Source organism: Rhinoderma darwinii (assembly GCF_050947455.1).
Source record: "Rhinoderma darwinii isolate aRhiDar2 chromosome 1 unlocalized genomic scaffold, aRhiDar2.hap1 SUPER_1_unloc_15, whole genome shotgun sequence".
NCBI classification, from domain to species: Eukaryota; Metazoa; Chordata; class Amphibia; order Anura; family Rhinodermatidae; genus Rhinoderma; species Rhinoderma darwinii.
The window spans coordinates 152,738-170,640 of record NW_027461651.1 but is presented as its reverse complement, the minus strand read 5'-3'; the positions used below and the strand labels follow the sequence as shown (position 1 = coordinate 170,640).

The window sequence follows — 17,903 nt, the reverse complement described above, 5'->3', positions numbered from 1 at the left end:
GTTAAATGGTTTAATCCATAGTCCTATTTAATCTATTGTGAAACAAAATCTAAACGACATAATAAAAAGTCAACCGCACCACGGATTCCCAGACAGTCTCCCACACTGGTACTAGGGAGGCGTTAAGCTGTGTAACTTCTGCGATCTAACGAGAGCAGGCACATTCAGCTTAGAATGGCCATTAACATTAAATGCTTTAATCCATAGTCCTTTTTAATCGATTGTGAAACAAAATCTAAACGACATAATAAAAAGTAAACCGCACCACGGATTCCCAGACAGTCTCCCACACTGGTACTAGCGAGGCCTTAAGCTGTGTAACTTCTGCGATCTGACGAGAGCAGGCACATTCAGCTTAGAATGGCCATTAACATTAAAAGCCTTAATCCATAGTCCTATTTAATCTATTGTGAAACAAAATCTAAACAACATAATACAAAGTCAACCGCGCCACGGATTCCCAGACAGTCTCCCACACTGGTACTAGCGAGGCCTCAAGCTGTGTAACTTCTGCGATCTGACGAGAGCAGGGACATTCAGTTTAGAATAGCCATTGACATTAAATTCTTTAATCCATAGTCCTTTTTAATCGATTGTGAAACAAAATCTAAACGACATAATAAAAAATCAACCGCACCACGGATTCCCAGACAGTCTCCCACACTGGAACTAGCGAGGCCTTAAGCTGTCTAACTACTGCGTTCTGACGAGAGCAGGCACATTCAGCTTAGAATGGCTATTGACGTTAAATGCTTTAATCCATAGTCCTATTTAATCTATTGTGAAACATAATCTAAACGACATAATAAAAAGTCAACCGCACCACGGATTCCCAGACAGTCTCCCACACTGGTACTAGCGAGGCCTTAAGCTGTGTAACTTCTGCGATCTGACGAGAGCAGGCACATTCAGCCTAGAATGGCCATTGACATTAAATGCTTTAATCCATAGTCCTTTTTAATCGATTGTGAAACAAAATCTAAACGACATAATAAAAATGCAACCGCACCACGGATTCCCAGACAGTCTCCCACACTGGTACTAGCGAGGCCTTAAGCTGTGTAACTTCTGCGATCTGACGAGAGCAGGCACATTCAGCTTAGAATGGCCATTGACGTTAAATGCTTTAATCCATAGTCCTATTTAATCTATTGTGAAACAAAATCTAAAAGACATAATAAAAAGTCAACCGCACCACGGATTCCCAGACAGTCTCCCACACTGGTACTAGCGAGGCCTTAAGCTGTGGAACTTCTGCGATCTAACGAGGGCAGGCACATTCAGCTTAGAATGGCAATTGACATTAAATGTTTTAATCCATAGTCCTTTTTAATCGATTGTGAAACAAAATCTAAACGACATAATAAAAAGTCAACCGCACCACGGATTCCCAGACAGTCTCCCACACTGGTACTAGCGAGGCCTTAAGCTGTGTAACTTCTGCGATCTGACGAGAGCAGGCACATTCAGCTTAGAATGGCCATTGACATTAAAAGCCTTAATCCATAGTCCTATTTAATCTATTGTGAAACAAAATCTAAACGACATAATAAAAATGCAACCGCACCACGGATTCCCAGACAGTCTCCCACACTGGTACTAGCGAGGCCTTAAGCTGTGTAACTTCTGCGATCTGACGAGAGCAGGCACATTCAGCTTAGAATGGCCATTGACGTTAAATGCTTTAATCCATAGTCCTATTTAATCTATTGTGAAACAAAATCTAAACGACATAATAAAAAGTCAACCGCACCACGGATTCCCAGACAGTCTCCCACACTGGTACTAGCGAGGCCATAAGCTGTGTAACTTCTGCGTTCTGACGAGAGCAGGGACATTCAGCTTAGAATGGCCATTGACGTTAAATGCTTTAATCCATAGTCCTATTTAATCTATTGTGAAACAAAATCTAAACGACATAATAAAAAGTCAACCGCACCACGGATTCCCAGACAGTCTCCCACACTGGTACTAGCGAGGCCTTAAGCTGTGTAACTTCTGCGATTTGACGAGAGCAGGCACATTCAGCTTAGAATGGCCATTGCCGTTAAATTCTTTAATCCATAGTCCTATTTAATCGATTGTGAAACAAAATCTAAACGACATAATAAAAACTCAACCGCACCACGGATTCCCAGACAGTCTCCCACACTGGTACTAGCGATGCCTTAAGCTGTGTAACTTCTGCGTTCTGACGAGAGCTGGCACATTCAGCTTAGAATGGCCATTGACGTTAAATGCTTTAATCCATAGTCCTATTTAATCTATTGTGAAACAAAATCTAAATGACATAATAAAAAGTCAACCGCACCACGGATTCCCAGACAGTCTCCCACACTGGTACTAGCGAGGCCTTAAGCTGTGTAACTTCTGCGATCTGACGAGAGCAGGCACATTCAGCTTAGAATGGCCATTGACATTAAGTGCTTTAATCCATAGTCCTTTTTAATCGATTGTGAAACAAAAACTAAACGACATAATAAAAAGTCAACCACACCACGGATTCCCAGACAGTCTCCCACACTGGTACTAGCGAGGCCTTAAGCTGTGTAACTTCTGCGATCTGACGAGAGCAGGCACATTCAGCTTAGAATGGCCATTGACATTAAATGCTTTAATCCATAGTCCTTTTTAATCTATTGTGAAACAAAATATAAACGACATAATAAAAAGTCAACCGCACCACGGATTCCCTGACAGTCACCCACACTGGTACTAGCGAGGCGTTAAGCTGTGTAACTTCTGCGATCTGACGAGAGCAGGCACATTCAGCTTAGAATGGCCATTGACATTAAAAGCCTTAATCCATAGTCCTATTTAATCTATTGTGAAACAAAATCTAAACAACATAATAAAAAGTCAACTGCACCACGCATTCCCAGACAGTCTCCCACACTGGTACCAGCGAGGCCTTAAGCTGTGTAACTTCTGCGATCTGAAGAGAGCAGGGACATTCAGCTTAGAATGGCCATTGACATTAAATGCTTTAATCCATATTCCTTTTTAATCGATTGTGAAACAAAATCTAAACGACATAATAAAAACTCAACCGCACCACAGATTCCCAGACAGTCTCCCACACTGGTACTAGCAAGGCCTTAAGCTGTGTAACTTCTGCGTTCGGACGAGAGCAGGCACATTCAGCTTAGAATGGCCATTGACGTTAAATGCTTTAATCCATAGTCCTATTTAATCTATTGTGAAACAAAATCTAAACGACATAATAAAAAGTCAACCGCACCACGGATTCCCAGACAGTCTCCCACACTGGTACTAGCGAGGCGTTAAGCTGTGTAACTTCTGCGATCTAACGAGAGCAGGCACATTCAGCTTAGAATGGCCACTGACTTTAAATGCTTTAATCCATAGTCCTTTTTAATCGATTGTGAAACAAAATCTAAACAACATAATAAAAAGGCAACCGCACCACGGATTCCCAGACAGTCTCCCACACTGGTACTAGGGAGGCCTTAAGCTGTGTAACTTCTGCGATCTGATGAGAGCAGGCACATTCAGCTTAGAATAGCCATTGACATTAAAAGCCTTAATCCATAGTCCTATTTAATCTATTGTGAAACAAAATCTAAACAACATAATAAAAAGTCAACCGCACCACGGATTCCCAGACAGTCTCCCACACTGGTACTAGCGAGGACTTAAGCTATGTAACTTCTGCGTTCTGACGAGAGCAGGCACATTCAGCTTAGAATGGCCATTGACGTTAAATGCTTTAATCCATAGTCCTTTTTAATCTATTGTGAAACAAAATCTAAACGACATAATAAAAAGTCAACCGCACCACGGATTCCCAGACAGTCTGCCACACTGGTACTAGCGAGGCCTTAAGCTGTGTAACTTCTGCGTTCTGACGAGAGCAGGCACATTCAACTTAGAATGGCCATTGACGTTAAATGCTTTAATCCATAGTCCTATTTAATCTATTGTGAAACAAAATCTAAACAACATAATAAAAAGTCAACCGCACCACGGATTCCCAGACAGTCTCCCACACTGGTACTAGCGAGGCCTTAAGCTGTGTAATTTCTGCGATCTGACGAGAGCAGGCACATTCAGCTTAGAATGGCCATTGACATTAAATGCTTTAATCCATAGTCCTTTTTAATCGATTGTGAAACAAAATCTAAACGACATAATAAAAAGTCAACCGCACCACGGATTCCCAGACAGTCTCCCACACTGGTACTAGCGAGGCGTTAAGCTGTGTAACTTCTGCGATCTAACGAGAGCAGGCACATTCAGCTTAGAATGAGCATTGACTTTAAATGCTTTAATCCATAGTCCTTTTTAATCGATTGTGAAACAAAATCTAAACGACATAATAAAAAGTCAACCGCACCACGGATTCCCAGACAGTCTCCCACACTGGTACTAGCGAGGCCTTAAGCTGTGTAACTTCTGCGATCTGACGAGAGCAGGCACATTCAGCTTAAAATGGCCATTGACATTAAAAGCCTTAATCCATAGTCCTATTTAATCTATTGTGAAACAAAATCTAAACAACATAATAAAAAGTCAACCGCACCACGGATTCCCAGACAGTCTCCCACACTGGTACTAGCGAGGCCTTAAGCTGTGTAACTTCTGCGATCTGACGAGAGCAGGGACATTCAGCTTAGAATGGCCATTGACATTAAATGCTTTAATCCATAGTCCTTTTTAATCGATTGTGAAACAAAATCTAAACGACATAATAAAAATTCAACCGCACAACGGATTCCGAGACAGTCTCCCACACTGGTACTAGCAAGGCCTTAAGCTGGGTAACTTCTGCGATCTGACGAGAGCAGGCACATTCAGCTTAGAATGGCCATTGACGTTAAATGCTTTAATCCATAGTCCTATTTAATCTATTGTGAAACAAAATCTAAACAACATAATAAAAAGTCAACCGCACCACGGATTCCCAGACAGTCTCCCACACTGGTACTAGCGAGGCCTTAAGCTGTGTAATTTCTGCGATCTGACGAGAGCAGGCACATTCAGCTTAGAATGGCCATTGACATTAAATGCTTTAATCCATAGTCCTTTTTAATCGATTGTGAAACAAAATCTAAACGACATAATAAAAAGTCAACCGCACCACGGATTCCCAGACAGTCTCCCACACTGGTACTAGCGAGGACTTAAGCTATGTAACTTCTGCGTTCTGACGAGAGCAGGCACATTCAGCTTAGAATGGCCATTGACGTTAAATGCTTTAATCCATAGTCCTTTTTAATCGATTGTGAAACAAAATCTAAACAACATAATAAAAAGTCAACCGCACCACGGATTCCTAGACAGTCTCCCACACTGGTACTAGCGAGGCCTTAAGCTGTGTAACTTCTGCGATCTGACGAGAGCAGGGACATTCAGCTTAGAATGGCCATTGACATTAAATGCTTTAATCCATAGTCCTTTTTAATCGATTGTGAAACAAAATCTAAACGACATAATAAAAATTCAACCACACAACGGATTCCGAGACAGTCTCCCACACTGGTACTAGCAAGGTCTTAAGCTGGGTAACTTCTGCGATCTGACGAGAGCAGGCACATTCAGCTTAGATTGGCCATTGACATTAAATGCTTTAATCCATAGTCCTTTTTAATCGATTGTGAAACAAAATCTAAACGACATAATAAAAAGTCAACCGCACCACGGATTCCCAGACAGTCTCCCACACTGGTACTAGCGAGGCCTTAAGCTGTGTAACTTCTGCGTTCTGACGAGAGCAGGCACATTCAGCTTAGAATGGCCATTGACGTTAAATGCTTTTATCCATAGTCCTATTTAATCTATTGTGAAACAAAATCTAAACAACATAATAAAAAGTCAACCGCACCACGGATTCCCAGACAGTCTCCCACACTGGTACTAGCGAGGCCTTAAGCTGTGTAATTTCTGCGATCTGACGAGAGCAGGCACATTCAGCTTAGAATGGCCATTGACATTAAATGCTTTAATCCATAGTCCTTTTTAATCGATTGTGAAACAAAATCTAAACGACATAATAAAAAGTCAACCGCACCACGGATTCCCAGACAGTCTCCCACACTGGTACTAGCGAGGCCTTAAGCTGTGTAACTTCTGCGATCTGACGAGAGCAGGCACATTAAGCTTAGAATGGCCATTGACATTAAATGCCTTAATCCATAGTCCTTTTTAATCGATTGTGAAACAAAATCTAAACGACATAATAAAAAGTCAACCGCACCACGGATTCCCAGACAGTCTCCCACACTGGTACTAGCAAGGCCTTAAGCTGTGTAACTTCTGCGATCTGACGAGAGCAGGGACATTCAGCTTAGAATGGCCATTGACGTTAAATGCTTTAATCCATAGTCCTTTTTAATCGATTGTGAAACAAAATCTAAACGACATAATAAAATTTCAACCGCACCACGGATTCCCAGACAGTCTCCCACACTGGTACTAGCGAGGCCTGAAGCTGTGTAACTTCTGCGATCTGACGAGAGCAGGCACATTCAGCTTAGAATGGCCATTGACGTTAAATGGTTTAATCCATAGTCCTATTTAATCTATTGTGAAACAAAATCTAAACGAAATAATAAAAAGTCAACCGCACCACGGATTCCCAGACAGTCTCCCACACTGGTACTAGCGAGGCGTTAAGCTGTTTAACTTCTGCGATCTAACGAGAGCATGCACATTCAGCTTACAATGGCCATTGACATTAAATGCCTTAATCCATAGTCCTTTTTAATCGATTGTGAAACAAAATCTAAACGACATAATAAAAATTCAACCGCACCACGGATTCCCAGACAGTCTCCCACACTGGTACTAGCGAGGCCTTAAGCTGTGTAACTTCTGCGATCTGACGAGAGCAGGCACATTCAGCTTAGAATGGCCATTGACGTTAAATGCTTTAATCCATAGTCCTTTTTAATCTATTGTGAAACAAAATCTAAACGACATAATAAAAAGTCAACCGCACCACGGATTCCCAGACAGTAACCCACACTGGTACTAGCGAGGCGTTAAGCTGTGTAACTTCTGCGATCTAACGAGAGCAGGCACATTCAGCTTAGAATGGCCATTGACATTAAATGCTTTAATCCATAGTCCTTTTTAATCGATTGTGAAACAAAATCTAAACGACATAATAAAAAGTCAACCGCACCACGGATTCCCAGACAGTCTCCCACACTGGTACTAGCGAGGCCTTAAGCTGTGTAACTTCTGCGTTGGGACGAGAGCAGGCACATTCAGCTTAGAAAGACCATTGACGTTAAATGCTTTAATCCATAGTCCTATTTAATCTATTGTGAAACAAAATCTAAACGACATAATAAAAAGTCAACCGCACCACGGATTTCCAGACAGTCTCCCACACTGGTACTAGCGAGGCGTTAAGCTGTGTAACTTCTGCGATCTAATGAGAGCAGGCACATTCAGCTTAGAATGAGCATTGACTTTAAATGCTTTAATCCATAGACCTTTTTAATCGATTGTGAAACAAAATCTAAACGACATAATAAAAAGTCAACCGCACCACGGATTCCCAGACAGTCTCCCACACTGTTACTAGCGAGGCCTTAAGCTGTGTAACTTCTGCGATCTGACGAGAGCAGGCACATTCAGCTTAGAATGGCCATTGAGATTAAATGCTTTAATCCATAGTCCTTTTTAATCGATTGTGAATCAAAATCTAAACGACATAATAAAAAGTCAACAGCACCACAGATTCCCAGACAGTCTCCCACACTGGTACTAGCGAGGCCTTAAGCTGTGTAACTTCTGCGATCTGACGAGAGCAGGGACATTCAGCTTAGAATCGCCATTGACATTAAATGGTTTAATCCATAGTCCTTTTTAATCGATTGTGAAACAAAATCTAAACGACATAATAAAAATTCAACCGCACAACGGATTCCGAGACAGTCTCCCACACTGGTACTAGCGAGGCCTTAAGCTGGGTAACTTCTGCGATCTGACGAGAGCAGGCACATTCAGCTTAGAATGGCCATTGACATTAAATGCTTTAATCCATAGTCCTTTTTAATCGATTGTGAAACAAAATCTAAACGACATAATAAAAAGTCAACCGCACCACAGATTCCCAGACAGTCTCCCACACTAGTACTAGCGAGGCCTTAAGCTGTGTAACTTCTGCGATCTGACGAGAGCAGGCACATTCAGCTTAGAATGGCCATTGACATTAAATGCTTTAATCCATAGTCCTTTTTAATCGATTGTGAAACAAAATCTAAACGACATAATAAAAACTCAACCGCACCACGGATTCCCAGACAGTCTCCCACACTGGTACTAGCGAGGCCTTAAGCTGTGTAACTTCTGCGTTCGGACGAGAGCAGGCACATTCAGCTTAGAATGGCCATTGACGTTAAATGCTTTAATCCATAGTCCTATTTAATCTATTGTGAAACAAAATCTAAACAACATAATAAAAAGTCAACCGCACCACGGATTCCCAGACAGTCTCCCACACTGGTACTAGCGAGGCCTTAAGCTGTGTAACTTCTGCGATCTGACGAGAGCAGGCACATTCAGCTTAGAATGGCCATTGACATTAAAAGCCTTAATCCATAGTCCTATTTAATCTATTGTGAAACAAAATCTAAACAACATAATAAAAAGTCAACCGCACCACGCATTCCCAGACAGTCTCCCACACTGGTACCAGCGAGGCCTTAAGCTGTGTAACTTCTGCGATCTGAAGAGAGCAGGGACATTCAGCTTAGAATGGCCATTGACATTAAATGCTTTAATCCATATTCCTTTTTAATCGATTGTGAAACAAAATCTAAACGACATAATAAAAACTCAACCGCACCACAGATTCCCAGACAGTCTCCCACACTGGTACTAGCGAGGCCTTAAGCTGTGTAACTTCTGCGTTCGGACCAGAGCAGGCACATTCAGCTTAGAATGGCCATTGCCTTTAAATGCTTTAATCCATAGTCCTTTTTAATCGATTGTGAAACAAAATCTAAACGACATAATAAAAAGTCAACCGCACCACGGATTCCCAGACAGTCTCCCACACTGGTACTAGCGAGGCCTTAAGCTGTGTAACTTCTGCGATCTGACGAGAGCAGTCACATTCAGCTTAGAATGGCCATTGACATTAAAAGCCTTAATCCATAGTCCTATTTAATCTATTGTGAAACAAAATCTAAACAACATAATATAAAGTCAACCGCACCACGGATTCCAAGACAGTCTCCCACACTGGTACTAGCGAGGACTTAAGCTATGTAACTTCTGCGTTCTGACGAGAGCAGGCACATTCAGCTTAGAATGGCCATTGACGTTAAATGCTTTAATCCATAGTCCTTTTTAATCGATTGTGAAACAAAATCTAAACGACATAATAAAAAGTCAACCGCACCACGGATTCCCAGACAGTCTCCCACACTGGTACTAGCGAGGCCTTAAGCTGGGTAACTTCTGCGATCTGACGAGAGCAGGTACATTCAGCTTAGAATGGCCATTGACGTTAAATGATTTAATCCATAGTCCTATTTAATCTATTGTGAAACAAAATCTAAACGACATAATAAAAATGCAACCGCACCACGGATTCCCAGACAGTCTCCCACACTGGTACTAGGGAGGCGTTAAGCTGTGTAACTTCTGCGATCTAACGAGAGCAGGCACATTCAGCTTAGAATGGCCATTAACTTTAAATGCTTTAATCCATAGTCCTTTTTAATCGATTGTGAAACAAAATCTAAACGACATAATAAAAAGTCAACCGCACCACGGATTCCCAGACAGTCTCTCACACTGGTACTAGCGAGGCCTTAAGCTGTGTAACTTCTGCGATCTGACGAGAGCAGGCACATTCAGCTTAGAATGGCCATTGACATTAAAAGCATTAATCCATAGTCCTATTTAATCTATTGTGAAACAAAATCTAAACAACATAATAAAAAGTCAACCGCACCATGGATTCCCAGACAGTCTCCCACACTGGTACTAGCGAGGCCTTAAGCTGTGTAACTTCTGCGATCTGACGAGAGCAGGGACATTCAGTTTAGAATGGCCATTGACATTAAATGCTTTAATCCATAGTCCTTTTTAATCGATTGTGAAACAAAATCTAAACGACATAACAAAAATGCAACCGCACCACGTATTCCCAGACAGTCTCCCACACTGGTACTAGCGAGGCCTTAAGCTGTGTAACTTCTGCGTTCTGACGAGAGCAGGCACATTCAGCTTAGAATGGCTATTGACGTTAAATGCTTTAATCCATAGTCCTATTTAATCTATTGTGAAACATAATCTAAACGACATAATAAAAAGTCAATCGCACCACAGATTCCCAGACAGTCTCCCACACTGGTACTAGCGAGGCCTTAAGCTGTGTAACTTCTGCGATCTGACGAGAGCAGGCACATTCAGCTTAGAATGGCCATTGACATTAAAAGCATTAATCCATAGTCCTATTTAATCTATTGTGAAACAAAATCTAAACAACATAATAAAAAGTCAACCGCACCACAGATTCCCAGACAGTCTCCCACACTGCTACTAGCGAGGCCTTAAGCTGTGTAACTTCTGCGATCTGACGAGAGCAGGGACATTCAGTTTAGAATGGCCATTGACATAAAATGCTTTAATCCATAGTCCTTTTTAATCGATTGTGAAACAAAATCTAAACGACATAATAAAAATTCAACCGCACCACGGATTCCCAGACAGTCTCCCACACTGGAACTAGCGAGGCCTTAAGCTGTGTAACTTCTGCGTTCTGACGAGAGCAGGCACATTCAGCTTAGAATGGATATTGACGTTAAATGATTTAATCCATAGTCCTATTTAATCTATTGTGAAACAAAATCTAAACGACATAATAAAAAGTCAACCGCACCACGGATTCCCAGACAGTCTCCCACACTGGTACTAGCGAGGCCTTAAGCTGTGTAACTTCTGCAATATGACGAGAGCAGGCACATTCAGCTTAGAGTGGCCATTGACGTTAAATGGTTTAATCCATAGTCCTATTTAATCTATTGTGAAACAAAATCTAAACGAAATAATAAAAAGTCAACCGCACCACGGATTCCCAGACAGTCTCCCACACTGGTACTAGCGAGGCGTTAAGCTGTTTAACTTCTGCGATCTAACGAGAGCAGTCACATTCAGCTTAGAATGGCCATTGACATTAAAAGCCTTAATCCATAGTCCTATTTAATCTATTGTGAAACAAAATCTAAACAACATAATAAAAAGTCAACCGCACCACGGATTCCAAGACAGTCTCCCACACTGGTACTAGCGAGGACTTAAGCTATGTAACTTCTGCGTTCTGACGAGAGCAGGCACATTCAGCTTAGAACGGCCATTGACGTTAAATGCTTTAATCCATAGTCCTTTTTAATCGATTGTGAAACAAAATCTAAACGACATAATAAAAAGTCAACCGCACCACGGATTCCCAGACAGTCTCCCACACTGGTACTAGCGAGGCCTTAAGCTGCGTAACTTCTGCGATCTGACGAGAGCAGGCACATTCAGCTTAGAATGGCCATTGACATTAAATGCTTTAATCCATAGTCCTTTTTAATCGATTGTGAAACAAAATCTAAACGACATAATAAAAAGTCAACAGCACCACGGATTCCCAGACAGTCTCCCACACTGGTACTAGCGAGGCCTTAAGCTGGGTAACTTCTGCGATCTGACGAGAGCAGGTACATTCAGCTTAGAATGGCCATTGACGTTAAATGATTTAATCCATAGTCCTATTTAATCTATTGTGAAACAAAATCTAAACGACATAATAAAAAGTCAACCGCACCACGGATTCCCAGACAGTAACCCACACTGGTACTAGCGAGGCGTTAAGCTGTGTAACTTCTGCGATCTGACGAGAGCAGGCACATTCAGCTTAGAATGGCCATTGACATTAAAAGCCTTAATCCATAGTCCTATTTAATCTATTGTGAAACAAAATCTAAACAACATAATAAAAAGTCAACCGCACCATGCATTCCCAGACAGTCTCCCACACTCGTATCAGCGAGGCCTTAAGCTGTGTAACTTCTGCGATCTGACGAGAGCAGGGACATTCAGCTTAGAATGGCCATTGACATTAAAGGCTTTTATCCATAGTCCTTTTTAATCGATTGTGAAACAAAATCGAAACGACATAATAAAAAGTCAACCGCACCACGGATTCCCAGACAGTCTCCCACACTGGTACTAGCGAGGCCTTAAGCTGTGTAACTTCTGCGTTGGGACGATAGCAGGCACATTCAGCTTAGAATGGCCATTGACGTTAAATACTTTATTCCATAGTCCTATTTAATCTATTGTGAAACAAAATCTAAACGACATAATAAAAAGTCAACCGCACCACGGATTTCCAGACAGTCTCCCACACTGGTACTAGCGAGGCGTTAAGCTGTGTAACTTCTGCGATCTAATGAGAGCAGGCACATTCAGCTTAGAATGGCCATTGACGTTAAATGCTTTAATCCATAGTCCTATTTAATCTATTGTGAAACAAAATCTAAACGACATAATAAAAAGTCAACCGCACCACGGTTTCCTAGACAGTCTCCCACACTGGTACTAGCGAGGCCTTAAGCTGTGTAACTTCTGCGATCTGACGAGAGCAGGCACATTCAGCTTAGAATGGCCATTGACATTAAAAGCCTTAATCCATAGTCCTATTTAATCTATTGTAAAACAAAATCTAAACAACATAATAAAAAGTCAACCGCACCATGCATTCCCAGACAGTCTCCCACACTGGTACCAGCGAGGCCTTAAGCTGTGTAACTTCTGCGATCTGACGAGAGCAGGGACATTCAGCTTAGAATGGCCATTGACATTAAAGGCTTTAATCCATAGTCCTTTTTAATCGATTGTGAAACAAAATCTAAACGACATAATAAAAAGTCAACCGCACCACGGATTCCCAGACAGTCTCCCACACTGGTACTAGCGAGGCCTTAAGCTGGGTAACTTCTGCGTTCTGACGAGAGCATGCACATTCAGCTTAGAATGGCCATTGACATTAAATGCTTTAATCCATAGTCCTTTTTAATCGATTGTGAAACAAAATCTAAACGACTTAATAAAAAGTCAACAGCACCACGGATTCCCAGACAGTCTCCCACACTGGTACTAGCGAGGCCTTAAGCTGTGTAACTTCTGCGATCTGACGAGAGCAGGGACATTCAGCTTAGAATGGCCATTGACATTAAATGCTTTAATCCATAGTCCTTTTTAATCGATTGTGAAACAAAATCTAAACGACATAATAAAAATTCAACCGCACAACGGATTCCGAGACAGTCTCCCACACTGGTACTAGCAAGGCCTTAAGCTGGGTAACTTCTGCGATCTGACGAGAGCAGGCACATTCAGCTTAGATTGGCCATTGACATTAAATGCTTTAATCCATAGTCCTTTTTAATCGATTGTGAAACAAAATCTAAACGACATAATAAAAATTCAACCGCACAACAGATTCCGAGACAGTCTCCCACACTGGTACTAGCAAGGCCTTAAGCTGGGTAACTTCTGCGATCTGACGAGAGCAGGCACATTCAGCTTAGATTGGCCATTGACATTAAATGCTTTAATCCATAGTCCTTTTTAATCGATTGTGAAACAAAATCTAAACGACATAATAAAAAGTCAACCGCACCACGGATTCCCAGACAGTCTCCCACACTGGTACTAGCGAGGCCTTAAGCTGTGTAACTTCTGCGTTCTGACGAGAGCAGGCACATTCAGCTTAGAATGGCCATTGACGTTAAATGCTTTAATCCATAGTCCTATTTAATCTATTGTGAAACAAAATCTAAACAACATAATAAAAAGTCAACCGCACCACGGATTCCCAGACAGTCTCCCACACTGGTACTAGCGAGGCCTTAAGCTGTGTAATTTCTGCGATCTGACGACAGCAGGCACATTCAGCTTAGAATGGCCATTGACGTTAAATGCTTTAATCCATAGTCCTATTTAATCTATTGTGAAACAAAATCTAAACGACATAATAAAAAGTCAACCGCACCACGGATTCCCAGACAGTCTCCCACACTGGTACTAGCGAGGCGTTAAGCTGTGTAACTTCTGCGATCTAACGAGAGCAGGCACATTCAGCTTAGAATGAGCATTGACTTAAAATGCTTTAATCCATAGTCCTTTTTAATCGATTGTGAAACAAAATCTAAACGACATAATAAAAAGTCAACCGCACCACGGATTCCCAGACAGTCTCCCACACTGGTACTAGCGAGGCCTTAAGCTGTGTAACTTCTGCGATCTGACGAGAGCAAGCACATTCAGCTTAGAATGGCCATTGACGTTAAATGCTTTAATCCATAGTCCTTTTTAATCGATTGTGAAACAAAATCTAAACGACATAATAAAAAGTCAACCGCACCACGGATTCCTAGACAGTCTCCCACACTGGTACTAGCAAGGCCTTAAGCTGTGTAACTTCTGCGATCTGACGAGAGCAGGCACATTCAGCTTAGAATGGCCATTGACATTAAATGCTTTAATCCATAGTCCTTTTTAATCGATTGTGAAACAAAATCTAAACGACATAATAAAAAGTCAACAGCACCGCGGATTCCCAGACAGTCTCCCACACTGGTACTAGCGAGGCCTTAAGCTGTGTAACTTCTGCGATCTGACGAGAGCAGGGACATTCAGCTTAGAATGGCCATTGACATTAAATGCTTTAATCCATAGTCCTTTTTAATCGATTGTGAAACAAAATCTAAACGACATAATAAAAATTCAACCACACAACGGATTCCGAGACAGTCTCCCACACTGGTACTAGCAAGGCCTTAAGCTGGGTAACTTCTGCGATCTGACGAGAGCAGGCACATTCAGCTTAGATTGGCCATTGACATTAAATGCTTTAATCCATAGTCCTTTTTAATCGATTGTGAAACAAAATCTAAACGACATAATAAAAAGTCAACCGCACCACGGATTCCCAGACAGTCTCCCACACTGGTACTAGCGAGGCCTTAAGCTGTGTAACTTCTGCGTTCTGACGAGAGCAGGCACATTCAGCTTAGAATGGCCATTGACGTTAAATGCTTTTATCCATAGTCCTATTTAATCTATTGTGAAACAAAATCTAAACAACATAATAAAAAGTCAACCGCACCATGGATTCCCAGACAGTCTCCCACACTGGTACTAGCGAGGCCTTAAGCTGTGTAATTTCTGCGATCTGACGAGAGTAGGCACATTCAGCTTAGAATGGCCATTGACATTAAATGCTTTAATCCATAGTCCTTTTTAATCGATTGTGAAACAAAATCTAAACGACATAATAAAAAGTCAACCGCACCACGGATTCCCAGACAGTCTCCCACACTGGTACTAGCGAGGCCTTAAGCTGTGTAACTTCTGCGATCTGACGAGAGCAGGCACATTAAGCTTAGAATGGCCATTGACATTAAATGCCTTAATCCATAGTCCTTTTTAATCGATTGTGAAACAAAATCTAAACGACATAATAAAAAGTCAACCGCACCACGGATTCCCAGACAGTCTCCCACACTGGTACTAGCAAGGCCTTAAGCTGTGTAACTTCTGCGATCTGACGAGAGCAGGGACATTCAGCTTAGAATGGCCATTGACATTAAATGCTTTAATCCATAGTCCTTTTTAATCGATTGTGAAACAAAATCTAAACGACATAATAAAATTTCAACCGCACCACGGATTCCCAGACAGTCTCCCACACTGGTACTAGCGAGGCCTTAAGCTGTGTAACTTCTGCGATCTGACGAGAGCAGGCACATTCAGCTTAGAATGGCCATTGACTTTAAATGGTTTAATCCATAGTCCTTTTTAATCGATTGTGAAACAAAATCTAAACGACATAATAAAAAGTCAACCGCACCACGGATTCCCAGATAGTCTCCCACACTGGTACTAGCGAGGCCTTAAGCTGTGTAACTTCTGCGATCTGACGAGAGCAGGCACATTCAGCTTAGAATGGCCATTGACATTAAAAGCCTTAATCCATAGTCCTATTTAATCTATTGTGAAACAAAATCTAAACAACATAATAAAAATTCAACCGCACCACGGATTCCCAGACAGTCTCCCACACTGGTACTAGCGAGGCCTTAAGCTGTGTAACTTCTGCGATCTGACGAGAGCAGGCACATTCAGCTTAGAATGGCCATTGACGTTAAATGCTTTAATCCATAGTCCTTTTTAATCTATTGTGAAACAAAATCTAAACGACATAATAAAACGTCAACCGCACCACGGATTCCCAGACAGTAACCCACACTGGTACTAGCGAGGCGTTAAGCTGTGTAACTTCTGCGATCTAACGAGAGCAGGCACATTCAGCTTAGAATGGCCATTGACATTAAATGCTTTAATCCATAGTCCTTTTTAATCGATTGTGAAACAAAATCTAAACGACATAATAAACAGTCAACCGCACCACGGATTCCCAGACAGTCTCCCACACTGGTACTAGCGAGGCCTTAAGCTGTGTAACTTCTGCGATCTGACGAGAGCAGGCACATTCAGCTTAGAATGGCCATTGACATTAAAAGCCTTAATCCATAGTCCTATTTAATCTATTGTGAAACAAAATCTAAACAACATAATAAAAAGTCAACCGCACCACGCATTCCCAGACAGTCTCCCACACTGGTACCAGCGAGGCCTTAAGCTGTGTAACTTCTGCGATCTGAAGAGAGCAGGGACATTCAGCTTAGAATGGCCATTGACATTAAATGCTTTAATCCATATTCCTTTTTAATCGATTGTGAAACAAAATCTAAACGACATAATAAAAACTCAACCGCACCACAGATTCCCAGACAGTCTCCCACACTGGTACTAGCGAGGCCTTAAGCTGTGTAACTTCTGCGTTCGGACGAGAGCAGGCACATTCAGCTTAGAATGGCCATTGACGTTAAATGCTTTAATCCATAGTCCTATTTAATCTATTGTGAAACAAAATCTAAACGACATAATAAAAAGTCAACCGCACCACGGATTCCCAGACAGTCTCCCACACTGGTACTAGCGAGGCGTTAAGCTGTGTAACTTCTGCGATCTAACGAGAGCAGGCACATTCAGCTTAGAATGGCCATTGACTTTAAATGCTTTAATCCATAGTCCTTTTTAATCGATTGTGAAACAAAATCTAAACGACATAATAAAAAGTCAACCGCACCACGGATTCCCAGACAGTCTCCCACACTGGTACTAGCGAGGCCTTAAGCTGTGTAACTTCTGCGATCTGACGAGAGCAGTCACATTCAGCTTAGAATGGCCATTGACATTAAAAGCCTTAATCCATAGTCCTATTTAATCTATTGTGAAACATAATCTAAACAACATAATAAAAAGTCAACCGCACCACGGATTCCAAGTCAGTCTCCCACACTGGTACTAGCGAGGACTTAAGCTATGTAACTTCTGCGTTCTGACGAGAGCAGGCACATTCAGCTTAGAATGGCCATTGACGTTAAATGCTTTAATCCATAGTCCTTTTTAATCGATTGTGAAACAAAATCTAAACGACATAATAAAAAGTCAACCGCACCACGGATTCCCAGACAGTCTCCCACACTGGTACTAGCGAGGCCTTAAGCTGTGTAACTTCTGCGATCTGACGAGAGCAGGCACATTCAGCTTAGAATGGCCATTGACATTAAATGCTTTAATCCATAGTCCTTTTTAATCGATTGTGAAACAAAATCTAAACGACATAATAAAAAGTCAACAGCACCACGGATTCCCAGACAGTCTCCCACACTGGTACTAGCGAGGCCTTAAGCTGGGTAACTTCTGCGATCTGACGAGAGCAGGCACATTCAGCTTAGAATGGCCATTGACGTTAAATGATTTAATCCATAGTCCTATTTAATCTATTGTGAAACAAA

The 17,903-nt window shown here is 41.7% G+C and overlaps 81 pseudogenes; all 81 read right to left on the bottom strand.

Annotated features, from left to right (window-relative positions):
• Positions 1-253: 253 nt before the first annotated feature.
• LOC142670673 (5S ribosomal RNA) lies at positions 254-372 on the bottom strand (annotated as a pseudogene).
• A 67-nt stretch (positions 373-439) lies between these two features.
• Positions 440-558, bottom strand: LOC142670139 (5S ribosomal RNA; annotated as a pseudogene).
• Positions 559-625: 67 nt separating this feature from the next.
• On the bottom strand, positions 626-744 carry LOC142669852 (5S ribosomal RNA; annotated as a pseudogene).
• A 67-nt stretch (positions 745-811) lies between these two features.
• On the bottom strand, positions 812-930 carry LOC142670509 (5S ribosomal RNA; annotated as a pseudogene).
• Positions 931-997: 67 nt separating this feature from the next.
• Positions 998-1,116, bottom strand: LOC142669574 (5S ribosomal RNA; annotated as a pseudogene).
• Positions 1,117-1,183: 67 nt separating this feature from the next.
• On the bottom strand, positions 1,184-1,302 carry LOC142670041 (5S ribosomal RNA; annotated as a pseudogene).
• A 67-nt stretch (positions 1,303-1,369) lies between these two features.
• On the bottom strand, positions 1,370-1,488 carry LOC142670108 (5S ribosomal RNA; annotated as a pseudogene).
• A 67-nt stretch (positions 1,489-1,555) lies between these two features.
• On the bottom strand, positions 1,556-1,674 carry LOC142669573 (5S ribosomal RNA; annotated as a pseudogene).
• Positions 1,675-1,741: 67 nt separating this feature from the next.
• On the bottom strand, positions 1,742-1,860 carry LOC142670720 (5S ribosomal RNA; annotated as a pseudogene).
• A 67-nt stretch (positions 1,861-1,927) lies between these two features.
• On the bottom strand, positions 1,928-2,046 carry LOC142669962 (5S ribosomal RNA; annotated as a pseudogene).
• A 67-nt stretch (positions 2,047-2,113) lies between these two features.
• Positions 2,114-2,232, bottom strand: LOC142670285 (5S ribosomal RNA; annotated as a pseudogene).
• Positions 2,233-2,299: 67 nt separating this feature from the next.
• LOC142670096 (5S ribosomal RNA) lies at positions 2,300-2,418 on the bottom strand (annotated as a pseudogene).
• A 67-nt stretch (positions 2,419-2,485) lies between these two features.
• LOC142670583 (5S ribosomal RNA) lies at positions 2,486-2,604 on the bottom strand (annotated as a pseudogene).
• A 67-nt stretch (positions 2,605-2,671) lies between these two features.
• LOC142669871 (5S ribosomal RNA) lies at positions 2,672-2,790 on the bottom strand (annotated as a pseudogene).
• Positions 2,791-2,857: 67 nt separating this feature from the next.
• On the bottom strand, positions 2,858-2,976 carry LOC142669689 (5S ribosomal RNA; annotated as a pseudogene).
• A 67-nt stretch (positions 2,977-3,043) lies between these two features.
• Positions 3,044-3,162, bottom strand: LOC142669535 (5S ribosomal RNA; annotated as a pseudogene).
• Positions 3,163-3,229: 67 nt separating this feature from the next.
• Positions 3,230-3,348, bottom strand: LOC142670063 (5S ribosomal RNA; annotated as a pseudogene).
• Positions 3,349-3,415: 67 nt separating this feature from the next.
• Positions 3,416-3,534, bottom strand: LOC142669712 (5S ribosomal RNA; annotated as a pseudogene).
• A 67-nt stretch (positions 3,535-3,601) lies between these two features.
• Positions 3,602-3,720, bottom strand: LOC142669470 (5S ribosomal RNA; annotated as a pseudogene).
• A 67-nt stretch (positions 3,721-3,787) lies between these two features.
• Positions 3,788-3,906, bottom strand: LOC142669267 (5S ribosomal RNA; annotated as a pseudogene).
• A 67-nt stretch (positions 3,907-3,973) lies between these two features.
• Positions 3,974-4,092, bottom strand: LOC142669322 (5S ribosomal RNA; annotated as a pseudogene).
• Positions 4,093-4,345: 253 nt separating this feature from the next.
• Positions 4,346-4,464, bottom strand: LOC142670672 (5S ribosomal RNA; annotated as a pseudogene).
• Positions 4,465-4,531: 67 nt separating this feature from the next.
• Positions 4,532-4,650, bottom strand: LOC142670453 (5S ribosomal RNA; annotated as a pseudogene).
• Positions 4,651-4,903: 253 nt separating this feature from the next.
• Positions 4,904-5,022, bottom strand: LOC142669310 (5S ribosomal RNA; annotated as a pseudogene).
• A 67-nt stretch (positions 5,023-5,089) lies between these two features.
• On the bottom strand, positions 5,090-5,208 carry LOC142669468 (5S ribosomal RNA; annotated as a pseudogene).
• Positions 5,209-5,275: 67 nt separating this feature from the next.
• Positions 5,276-5,394, bottom strand: LOC142669167 (5S ribosomal RNA; annotated as a pseudogene).
• A 253-nt stretch (positions 5,395-5,647) lies between these two features.
• On the bottom strand, positions 5,648-5,766 carry LOC142670483 (5S ribosomal RNA; annotated as a pseudogene).
• Positions 5,767-5,833: 67 nt separating this feature from the next.
• Positions 5,834-5,952, bottom strand: LOC142669298 (5S ribosomal RNA; annotated as a pseudogene).
• A 67-nt stretch (positions 5,953-6,019) lies between these two features.
• Positions 6,020-6,138, bottom strand: LOC142670575 (5S ribosomal RNA; annotated as a pseudogene).
• A 67-nt stretch (positions 6,139-6,205) lies between these two features.
• Positions 6,206-6,324, bottom strand: LOC142670711 (5S ribosomal RNA; annotated as a pseudogene).
• A 67-nt stretch (positions 6,325-6,391) lies between these two features.
• Positions 6,392-6,510, bottom strand: LOC142669409 (5S ribosomal RNA; annotated as a pseudogene).
• A 67-nt stretch (positions 6,511-6,577) lies between these two features.
• Positions 6,578-6,696, bottom strand: LOC142670381 (5S ribosomal RNA; annotated as a pseudogene).
• A 67-nt stretch (positions 6,697-6,763) lies between these two features.
• LOC142669119 (5S ribosomal RNA) lies at positions 6,764-6,882 on the bottom strand (annotated as a pseudogene).
• Positions 6,883-6,949: 67 nt separating this feature from the next.
• Positions 6,950-7,068, bottom strand: LOC142670005 (5S ribosomal RNA; annotated as a pseudogene).
• Positions 7,069-7,135: 67 nt separating this feature from the next.
• Positions 7,136-7,254, bottom strand: LOC142670186 (5S ribosomal RNA; annotated as a pseudogene).
• Positions 7,255-7,507: 253 nt separating this feature from the next.
• On the bottom strand, positions 7,508-7,626 carry LOC142670040 (5S ribosomal RNA; annotated as a pseudogene).
• Positions 7,627-7,693: 67 nt separating this feature from the next.
• LOC142670413 (5S ribosomal RNA) lies at positions 7,694-7,812 on the bottom strand (annotated as a pseudogene).
• Positions 7,813-8,065: 253 nt separating this feature from the next.
• Positions 8,066-8,184, bottom strand: LOC142670402 (5S ribosomal RNA; annotated as a pseudogene).
• Positions 8,185-8,251: 67 nt separating this feature from the next.
• LOC142670588 (5S ribosomal RNA) lies at positions 8,252-8,370 on the bottom strand (annotated as a pseudogene).
• Positions 8,371-8,437: 67 nt separating this feature from the next.
• Positions 8,438-8,556, bottom strand: LOC142670083 (5S ribosomal RNA; annotated as a pseudogene).
• Positions 8,557-8,623: 67 nt separating this feature from the next.
• On the bottom strand, positions 8,624-8,742 carry LOC142669646 (5S ribosomal RNA; annotated as a pseudogene).
• Positions 8,743-8,995: 253 nt separating this feature from the next.
• Positions 8,996-9,114, bottom strand: LOC142669251 (5S ribosomal RNA; annotated as a pseudogene).
• A 67-nt stretch (positions 9,115-9,181) lies between these two features.
• Positions 9,182-9,300, bottom strand: LOC142669954 (5S ribosomal RNA; annotated as a pseudogene).
• A 67-nt stretch (positions 9,301-9,367) lies between these two features.
• On the bottom strand, positions 9,368-9,486 carry LOC142669359 (5S ribosomal RNA; annotated as a pseudogene).
• A 253-nt stretch (positions 9,487-9,739) lies between these two features.
• LOC142669410 (5S ribosomal RNA) lies at positions 9,740-9,858 on the bottom strand (annotated as a pseudogene).
• Positions 9,859-9,925: 67 nt separating this feature from the next.
• LOC142670027 (5S ribosomal RNA) lies at positions 9,926-10,044 on the bottom strand (annotated as a pseudogene).
• A 67-nt stretch (positions 10,045-10,111) lies between these two features.
• On the bottom strand, positions 10,112-10,230 carry LOC142669290 (5S ribosomal RNA; annotated as a pseudogene).
• Positions 10,231-10,297: 67 nt separating this feature from the next.
• Positions 10,298-10,416, bottom strand: LOC142670540 (5S ribosomal RNA; annotated as a pseudogene).
• Positions 10,417-10,483: 67 nt separating this feature from the next.
• LOC142670101 (5S ribosomal RNA) lies at positions 10,484-10,602 on the bottom strand (annotated as a pseudogene).
• A 439-nt stretch (positions 10,603-11,041) lies between these two features.
• On the bottom strand, positions 11,042-11,160 carry LOC142669631 (5S ribosomal RNA; annotated as a pseudogene).
• Positions 11,161-11,227: 67 nt separating this feature from the next.
• On the bottom strand, positions 11,228-11,346 carry LOC142670275 (5S ribosomal RNA; annotated as a pseudogene).
• A 67-nt stretch (positions 11,347-11,413) lies between these two features.
• LOC142670397 (5S ribosomal RNA) lies at positions 11,414-11,532 on the bottom strand (annotated as a pseudogene).
• A 67-nt stretch (positions 11,533-11,599) lies between these two features.
• Positions 11,600-11,718, bottom strand: LOC142669045 (5S ribosomal RNA; annotated as a pseudogene).
• A 67-nt stretch (positions 11,719-11,785) lies between these two features.
• Positions 11,786-11,904, bottom strand: LOC142669855 (5S ribosomal RNA; annotated as a pseudogene).
• Positions 11,905-12,157: 253 nt separating this feature from the next.
• On the bottom strand, positions 12,158-12,276 carry LOC142669578 (5S ribosomal RNA; annotated as a pseudogene).
• A 67-nt stretch (positions 12,277-12,343) lies between these two features.
• Positions 12,344-12,462, bottom strand: LOC142670142 (5S ribosomal RNA; annotated as a pseudogene).
• Positions 12,463-12,529: 67 nt separating this feature from the next.
• LOC142670664 (5S ribosomal RNA) lies at positions 12,530-12,648 on the bottom strand (annotated as a pseudogene).
• Positions 12,649-12,715: 67 nt separating this feature from the next.
• LOC142670061 (5S ribosomal RNA) lies at positions 12,716-12,834 on the bottom strand (annotated as a pseudogene).
• Positions 12,835-12,901: 67 nt separating this feature from the next.
• On the bottom strand, positions 12,902-13,020 carry LOC142669357 (5S ribosomal RNA; annotated as a pseudogene).
• Positions 13,021-13,087: 67 nt separating this feature from the next.
• LOC142669353 (5S ribosomal RNA) lies at positions 13,088-13,206 on the bottom strand (annotated as a pseudogene).
• A 439-nt stretch (positions 13,207-13,645) lies between these two features.
• Positions 13,646-13,764, bottom strand: LOC142670471 (5S ribosomal RNA; annotated as a pseudogene).
• A 67-nt stretch (positions 13,765-13,831) lies between these two features.
• LOC142669739 (5S ribosomal RNA) lies at positions 13,832-13,950 on the bottom strand (annotated as a pseudogene).
• A 253-nt stretch (positions 13,951-14,203) lies between these two features.
• LOC142670585 (5S ribosomal RNA) lies at positions 14,204-14,322 on the bottom strand (annotated as a pseudogene).
• A 67-nt stretch (positions 14,323-14,389) lies between these two features.
• Positions 14,390-14,508, bottom strand: LOC142669286 (5S ribosomal RNA; annotated as a pseudogene).
• Positions 14,509-14,575: 67 nt separating this feature from the next.
• On the bottom strand, positions 14,576-14,694 carry LOC142670361 (5S ribosomal RNA; annotated as a pseudogene).
• A 253-nt stretch (positions 14,695-14,947) lies between these two features.
• On the bottom strand, positions 14,948-15,066 carry LOC142670459 (5S ribosomal RNA; annotated as a pseudogene).
• Positions 15,067-15,133: 67 nt separating this feature from the next.
• LOC142670065 (5S ribosomal RNA) lies at positions 15,134-15,252 on the bottom strand (annotated as a pseudogene).
• Positions 15,253-15,319: 67 nt separating this feature from the next.
• Positions 15,320-15,438, bottom strand: LOC142670574 (5S ribosomal RNA; annotated as a pseudogene).
• A 67-nt stretch (positions 15,439-15,505) lies between these two features.
• Positions 15,506-15,624, bottom strand: LOC142670709 (5S ribosomal RNA; annotated as a pseudogene).
• Positions 15,625-15,691: 67 nt separating this feature from the next.
• On the bottom strand, positions 15,692-15,810 carry LOC142669266 (5S ribosomal RNA; annotated as a pseudogene).
• A 67-nt stretch (positions 15,811-15,877) lies between these two features.
• LOC142669248 (5S ribosomal RNA) lies at positions 15,878-15,996 on the bottom strand (annotated as a pseudogene).
• A 67-nt stretch (positions 15,997-16,063) lies between these two features.
• On the bottom strand, positions 16,064-16,182 carry LOC142669118 (5S ribosomal RNA; annotated as a pseudogene).
• Positions 16,183-16,249: 67 nt separating this feature from the next.
• Positions 16,250-16,368, bottom strand: LOC142670155 (5S ribosomal RNA; annotated as a pseudogene).
• Positions 16,369-16,435: 67 nt separating this feature from the next.
• Positions 16,436-16,554, bottom strand: LOC142670071 (5S ribosomal RNA; annotated as a pseudogene).
• A 67-nt stretch (positions 16,555-16,621) lies between these two features.
• Positions 16,622-16,740, bottom strand: LOC142669645 (5S ribosomal RNA; annotated as a pseudogene).
• A 67-nt stretch (positions 16,741-16,807) lies between these two features.
• LOC142669207 (5S ribosomal RNA) lies at positions 16,808-16,926 on the bottom strand (annotated as a pseudogene).
• Positions 16,927-16,993: 67 nt separating this feature from the next.
• On the bottom strand, positions 16,994-17,112 carry LOC142669785 (5S ribosomal RNA; annotated as a pseudogene).
• Positions 17,113-17,179: 67 nt separating this feature from the next.
• On the bottom strand, positions 17,180-17,298 carry LOC142669249 (5S ribosomal RNA; annotated as a pseudogene).
• Positions 17,299-17,365: 67 nt separating this feature from the next.
• LOC142670100 (5S ribosomal RNA) lies at positions 17,366-17,484 on the bottom strand (annotated as a pseudogene).
• Positions 17,485-17,551: 67 nt separating this feature from the next.
• LOC142670059 (5S ribosomal RNA) lies at positions 17,552-17,670 on the bottom strand (annotated as a pseudogene).
• A 67-nt stretch (positions 17,671-17,737) lies between these two features.
• Positions 17,738-17,856, bottom strand: LOC142669598 (5S ribosomal RNA; annotated as a pseudogene).
• Between the last annotated feature and the right edge of the window lie 47 nt (positions 17,857-17,903).